Source organism: Mchenga conophoros, linkage group LG12, assembly GCF_057382185.1.
Source record: "Mchenga conophoros isolate Kocher_MC1m ecotype Shallow Benthic linkage group LG12, M_conophoros_male_GT1.1, whole genome shotgun sequence".
In the NCBI taxonomy this organism is placed as follows: Eukaryota; Metazoa; Chordata; class Actinopteri; order Cichliformes; family Cichlidae; genus Mchenga; species Mchenga conophoros.
The window spans coordinates 5,179,512-5,187,106 of NC_140537.1; positions in this window are offsets into that span (position 1 = coordinate 5,179,512).

A 7,595-nucleotide genomic window follows, 5' to 3' on the forward strand; every position below is an offset into this window, starting at 1 on the left:
TCTTCTGACGATGCTGTCTGTGTTGAGCGCTCAGTGGATCTGCGTTCGACTACTGCGCCTATGCTGCACTGTCGAGTGCAGATCCACTGAGCGCAGCGCAAGCTAGCAAGACAGAAGCTAAGCTCGTTGCAGCATAGCAACTGCCTCAACGCTACCCGAAATTGAACCTCCCCCACCCTCATTCAGATCTGGCGTTTGGAACTATTTTGGTCTTCATGTGAAGTATGACCCTGAAGGTAAGCGTGTCATGGACAAAAGTAAAACAGTATGTCGGATGTGCCGCGCAATGCTCAATTGGTGGGAACTAGCGCGTTAGAACAGTTAGCTTGTTAACGCGTTGACGCCGTTCAGCCCCACGCACGGTAACTCGTTAACGGAGATTTGCCGCGTTATGGCGTTAATGCCATTTTAACGAGATTAACGCTGACAGCACTAGTGGGAACACAACGAATATGACTGCACATTTACGCCAACATCATCCTATTGCAAAGACAAGTGGAAGCAGACAAAAACAACAAGCACGCATGCTATAAACTTTACCCGAGTCATTTAGACAGCCGTTAGCACATGATTCTCCTTATGGGGACCTGATATGTTTAATATGCTGCTGAGAATATAGCCCAGAAGAAGCATATAGTATAGCTTTTATTTTGGAAAGAGACATTTCTCTGTAATAAACTCTCTTTTCCAAAGATGAGTGATTTCTCGATCAGATAGATTTTTTTATTATTATTTTGTTGTTTCAGCAACATTAAACTTAAAAACTGTACTTTTGAGTTAAAATATATATTTATAATTTTAATAAATGACAAATTAAAAAGACATGAACATTTTATTGTATCGAAAAACCGAACCGTGAATTTTGTGTATCGTTGCACCCCTAATCATTAACCATATGATGTGTAATATAACTACAGAGATGGCTGGGATTTGATAATTCTCCATAATTTATATATTTTATTACAATGCTAATGTTAGTTCCTGTGCATACTGACTGCCACTGTGTGCCAGAGTCATGACACTACATCGCTGATCAGCCTGTGAATACGACACTTTGCTGCCGTTTGTTTTAGAGTAGGGATATTCCTGACAAGTAATTTACAAGTCAGTTAAACAGGTAAAAAAGTCTTACTGAACATACTGAAAGGTAAAAAAAAAAACTCTTAGAAACAAAAAAAAAAGAAAAAAAATTGAGAGGAAGCTAGTGGATGAGGGTGCATGACGGTATTTTGTGTATTTATTTAAGAAACACCTAAATGTTGCTTTCTTGTTCTTGTTGTTCATCCTTGGTCAACATCCATGTGCATGTGCAGAATGTGCAGCTTTGAGTTCTTGTGTGAAGAAAACAAAGGTAAAGGTGCTAAAGGAGAGTAACGTTAACCATGCTGTGGTTTCACAGGACATGAATAAAAGTAGCCTACAACTACCTCCTTCCATTAAATATATTAGCATTAGCTACAATCTAAACCTAAAAAATGTGAAGATTTGATATATCTTTTTAAAACTATCAATAAAAGATAATCTAGGTCAACATGTGAACATAATGAATTCGGAAGAAATAAATTATAGAAAACTATTTAAGTTGGTACAAGAAGTCAGATAATGTCTCCACAGTCACAACTGACAAAAAGATTAACATCCGTAAATGCAACAGAGTTAAATTTTAATATCTTAATTCATTCGTCAGTCTTTCCATGAGTCTGTCTCCTAAGCCTGAGGTGTGCTGTGGCATGCATGGTGTGAGAAATCAGCTCCTGGCAATCTGCCAAGCCTGTCGTCAAACAAAGAATTGATGCTCTGCCCTGTGGGCTTTTCCTGCCTGTCTTTACACCGACTAGTACAAAAGCTTCGCAGCCAGGAAAGATTACATGTCTTCTTTAGAACCTTCCTCCGTCTCTGCCAACTACCAAAGGCTTGGATGAACCGGGGAAGGAGGGCTCTTCTCGATAATAGAATGTTCCGTAAGGAGCAGTGATTCCGAGTTAAGCGTCGTTCCCTGTAGGAACACAAACTCCTCTGCCTCAAAATGGCAATTTAAATGGAGAATGTTATTTTATAGGGGTGACAAATTGTAGGTATCTCTCGTGGCTTTGAGTGAGCGTTTCAGGGCGGCTTGCCAACTTGCCGAGTGGGAGCCAGAGTTTTGACAGACTGCTGCACCTGACCGTGCACAATCTCCAAGATCAGTTGCCGTCACCCGGCAGCAGCAACTGTCAACCAATAAAGAGAAGCGCACACTCAGGATATCCCACCCACTTGGCAATCTCATCCAATGATGACTGCAGAAAGTATATCCAACCATCCATTTTCTCTTATACTCTTATAAGCCTCTTTAATGAGATGATGAATGACGTGGTATCTCCCAGCAGGATGGCCACACACACAAAGCTACTGCATGCGGTTCATACATTCACTTAATCTACACTACTGGCACAAGTGCAGATCATTTTTCTCTGATATTTTTTCTGCATCTATGTACAATTTAGCTTTCTGTCTCCATCTGTCTACGTCTCAAGTAACGTTTAATACAGCGCTGTCTTGGAGGATTATATTTGTTTTAGCTGAAACGTAGAGACTGCAGCTGGTAACACTTGAGTTAGATCACTGAAACAAATTTCATTCATATGGTAAAAAATACATATCTTACTCTCTTTCACTTCTGCACATAAAATACAAAAAGAAAATACAGACAGGGATCAGGGTTGGATCAGATATCTATAATCGAGGCAGTCTGGATATAACAATTGTTCTCCTGCTAGTGGTGTAGTTATTTGTTATTTGTAGATGCAGTTTTAGTTGTGGACCATTCAGATTGATGACACAGGTCTTACAGTGAGTCCTTGTCCAAAACTATACAAAAGGTATTAAATTTCTGTTAAGAAAATGCTTCACCCATGAGGTTTACTCAAAAGACTAACACATTTTGATAAAAAAAACTGAACTGACTGACAGGTAAACTGACTGACAGAAGCTGCACCCACAATGATAGAGGATGAGACAATGAACAGAGAGATGCATGACAATGACAGTGAAAACTATGCCAATCTGATTGTCACACTGGATGTGGGCTTCCAAGATGTCCAATACAATTCAATGCATGCTGCATCGGCTTGTTCCAATATTCAACTTATAATGAAACTTGAACAAGCATGACCCAGCTCAAAAACAGAGACTATTGACTTCAATGTAAAGATACTGTATAAGAAAATATAAACATATAAAAGAAGAAATAAGAAACACATTTGCACATATTGCTGTGTGTGTGTGTAAGCCCAACAAGCAGGTGACCACCAATGAGTAAGCACTTGGCAACGGTGGGAAGGAAGATCTCCCTTTTAAAAGGAAGAAAAGTCAGGCTCAGGGAGGGGAAGTCATCTGCTATGTCTGGTTAGAGGTGAGGCGAGGGAGACGAGGATGGAACCACCAATCTTCCAATTAGTAGTTGATCTGCGCTACCTCCCGAGCTACAGCTACAGCTTTTTGTTTACATGAACAGATTGGAGTCTATTAGATAGATATGATTCTAACTAGTGCAAAATAATTACATTAGAATGACTGCATGATGGCAGATACTAGTTTAGGACATATGATGTTATGAATCATATCTAGTGATGCTAGCTGTCATGCCTTACCTTCACTGCATTTTTTGGGCTTTTTGATGAAATAGTTTTCAAACACTGTCTTTATATTAGTTTGATGTTCAGCTGAATGAATTGTTGAATAACTGATCTGCCTTATTGCCGTGTTTTTGGCTCAGGTGGTACAGCGGGTCGTGTATCCATCAGAAGGTTGTTCTATCAATCCCCTGCTCCTAAAGTCAAAACGTGTCAAAGCATCCTTAGGAGAAAACTGAACTGCAAGTTTCCCCAGATATACCCAAGTACCCAAGTATAACATCCCACAGCCAGTCCCCTAGATCAAAGTGGTGGTGACAGAGCTGTATCTCAAAAGCCTCAATGTAGCAAGTCCATGCCTATAGCTGTTTTATTGTATTGCTTCACTTTATGGAAGTGCACTTTGAAATTTTGTTCTTGCTTAAATGTGAAACTGAATGAATCCCCCCCCCCCCCCCCCCCAAAAAAAAGGGTTAAAAATGTAAATTTGCAGACCGTTGTGCATGATGTGCATCCTGACCTTTCTTCCTATAAGTTTTTATTCGTTTATTGCATCGGTATTCATTAGTCGTGGGTTGGGTTATATGTTCAAACTGAGCTTTCTTTGTTACAATAAAACAATAAATAAATACTACAGTACTACAATTTTGTTTTTTTTTTAAGTCTGTTCCTTAGACGTCAATGTACAGTATGAGAGGTGCCAATGTGATTGGGTGGTACATAAAGGAAACAGTGACAAATGAGTTCCTGTGGGCAATAGTAATGTCTACCTGTGTGTACCTGTGTCTTCGATCCGGGGCCAACCCACAGAGCTCTGCTGGTTGCGACTCGCCGGTGTAAACAGTGTGATTTATGTTCACCACCCCGCTTACTCCCTTACACTTCGTGAACACACGCTCAGTAGTATCTTGTACTTGAGTGATGCCTTGAGCCCAGCTGTGTGTAATGAATAAACCAGAGATGTTCACTCTGGCTTGCATGCTAATTACCTGTGGGACTCTTCTCCATGTTACACTCTTGACTACCAGACCACCCATGGTGAGGAAAGGGTGCATTCGTCTCCATTCCAATAAAGTGTGTCATTATCTCCTCGCCTGTGATGTGCCACTACACCAGTAAAAGATAAATGCTGTAATAACATGTAAGACATCTCTAAGGAAACGTGATTGATGTTGCAAACTTGTTAGAATCACACTCTAGTGTTTTGAGAATGTTGCATTGGTGAGTTGCACTTCTTTGGTTCTCTGTGTCAACTTTAGGATATATTTAGAGCAGACCTCTTCACTGCTAGGTCTGGTCCAGCCGGTTTTGCAGGGACAGGGAGGATTTGGGGTAACGCATGATTGGAAGTAGGTGGTGCTTGATGCTGGAAAAGCTGCTGCTGAGTGTGAGCAGACTTCCCTTCTCCTGACCAAATCCTCTTTGGCCGTGGACTCTCCCGTGTGCCAAGACATGCTGACAAGGGCCTGAGCTAAACCAACAACTGGGCTGCTTGATGAAAGGGATGAGCAGCAGGGGGGCACGCCATGAACTCCACGGTTAGCCTACAGTCTTGATGACTCTATCCCCAGTTCCCCTTTCACTGGCACACAGTATGCTCCACCACAGCATAAACTACATCGCAGGGTGCTTATGTTCTTTTAACATCAGTGAGCTAAAGTGAGCAGAAAAACCGTGACCTGAGCTCTGCTGTGTACTGGCTATAGACATATAGACTGTCACAAAGAGGGGGTGTGCACATGTGTAGCTGGCTTAATATTGATGGAAAAGAATAACACAAAATATGTGCTGATGTGAACTGTGGAAAATACAGCAAATTAAATATTAAAAAATTCCTTTTCGTGTGTGTCTGTGCACGTGTAATCCAACAAACCCAGAGCTGTTTCAAAAGCTGAAAATGAACCCTACAGCTCTTTACAGCAAATTCTCGTTTGTCTCGTTTTTCATTAATGACGTGTGTCACAAGGCAGCGCGGAAGTCATTTCCCACCATTGACCCATAACTTGACTGTCAACTGTGTAGATCTTCCTGGGGTTGGGCAATAGGAGACTTTTTGTCTTATAGATACAGTATGACACGAATGTGTCTTTCCTCCATGCAGACGGTTAACGTACGCAAGTGTGGGGAATGGGGGTGTTCTTAGTTAGGACAAAGAGAGACACAGCAGAGACTGTCAGACTGATGTTAAAATAACCACAGCTCAGCGTCCTGGAGATACAATGTTTTAAACAGTGGGAGTGGAATGAAGGCATAAGGAAATGTAAAGTGACCACCCAAGGTTGAGAATATAGCCGCAGGGAACAACACAGATTGTGAACAAGAGAGATCTTGGCTTCTGACATGTCCCTGCAGCAGGCTGGAAGACTTCCTGAAGATAACACAAAGTATTCCTACAAACCACCATAGAAGAAATAAATCATCTAACATTTTTTAGCTGCACGTTCATTTCAAAGCTCACATTTGCTCATGTGATTCTAATGAAAGCAGCAGAAACAAACACAGCCCTGTAGCAGAACATGCTATTTGTTTTCCTTTATGCACACCACAGTTTGCTCTGCTCCATGTGATGTCAGGCATGACAGAATATACATGTGATTTTATTTCTCTGATCACAAGCTCTTTTTTCTTTTGGCATATGGAGCTCATCAAAGATGACCGACTTGTTAATGCTGGGACCGCTCAGCTGGAAAGTTGTTTTTGAGTGCTAGGCCATTGAAGAAACAGTGAAATAAAATACCAGCCAGAGCCACTTCTTTGAGCTTCAGAGCTTTCCCCATTTCACAAAGGAGTCAATCCTTAAAAAGCTTTTGCTTGTGGAGCGGAGCACAATAAAGCTTCTAAGAGCGGGTCTGCATCCCTGTTGCTCAGATAAGGATCAGGAGGTGTGATTGTACTTTGGGCTTTTCGGCGTTAGCGTGTAGGCGACCCGCTGGCCCTTAAGTCAACCTGAGCACGTAGATTGAAGTGTCTCAGTTTGCTCCTAGACATATTTTAACACTGGAAACTCTCTGGGGCTGCAGCATGGTGGTCTTCATTTAGCCTCTGGAGGCCATTGTGATTATGTGCAAAGGCCAACGGAGACACATTATCCTTGGACAAAAGCGTTCATGTCCCATTTCCCCTCAGCAGCTGACTCATTGAAACTGTTCTGGTAGATCTGCAAGCCATGAAACATTTGGCAAGCATTTGGCATGCAAATATGGTTAATGAACTGGTGTTTTGGAACATGTATTGGAGAGTCAAACACTACGCACGTGCACAGTTGCACAAGCCACCGCTGAACTGTTTGTGCATTTCAGTGGAGGTTCTAGTTTGGGTAGCTCTGGACGTTGCCGCTAAGTGACAAAGGGATTATTGTGAGCATAACCTGCTCTAAAAACAGAAGTCACAGCCCCATAGATTCTGCACACTACATGCAAAGTATATTACGACACACACACACACACACGTACACACAGGGACATGCACACACTAAAAGGGTGTAATTACCCTTGTGTATAATGGGACAGATAACCTGAGGATTCACACAGAGCTCTTCGGCATAAGTGTTGAGCAGCTGAGTTACTGATTTACTGATCAAGTTACATGTTGCAGTCAGTTGTCAGACAGAGACACAGTGGGAGCTCGGACTCGCATTGCAGCAGACAGACATTTTCCTGGTTCAGCTATCTCTTCTGTTCAGGGTAATAATGGGCAATAAGATACATAGTAATATTTTGATCTTGTCCCAAAATATATTTTTTAAGAATTTAAGACCTTTATGATGACGAGCAAGTCCACAATTTCTCTCCTTCTGTACCATAAAAACATCCCCAAGAAGGTAAAATTTATGAAACATTTGATTTTTGTAAAACAATTGGGATAGTAGCCCAAATCTACTGATTGGAAGATTTGTAGATGACCTGCTCTTCCTCAAATCTTGGTTGTTTGAGTCCTTCAGTTTTTGGCATGCAAAAGTATCCTTGGGCAAGATGCTGAGCC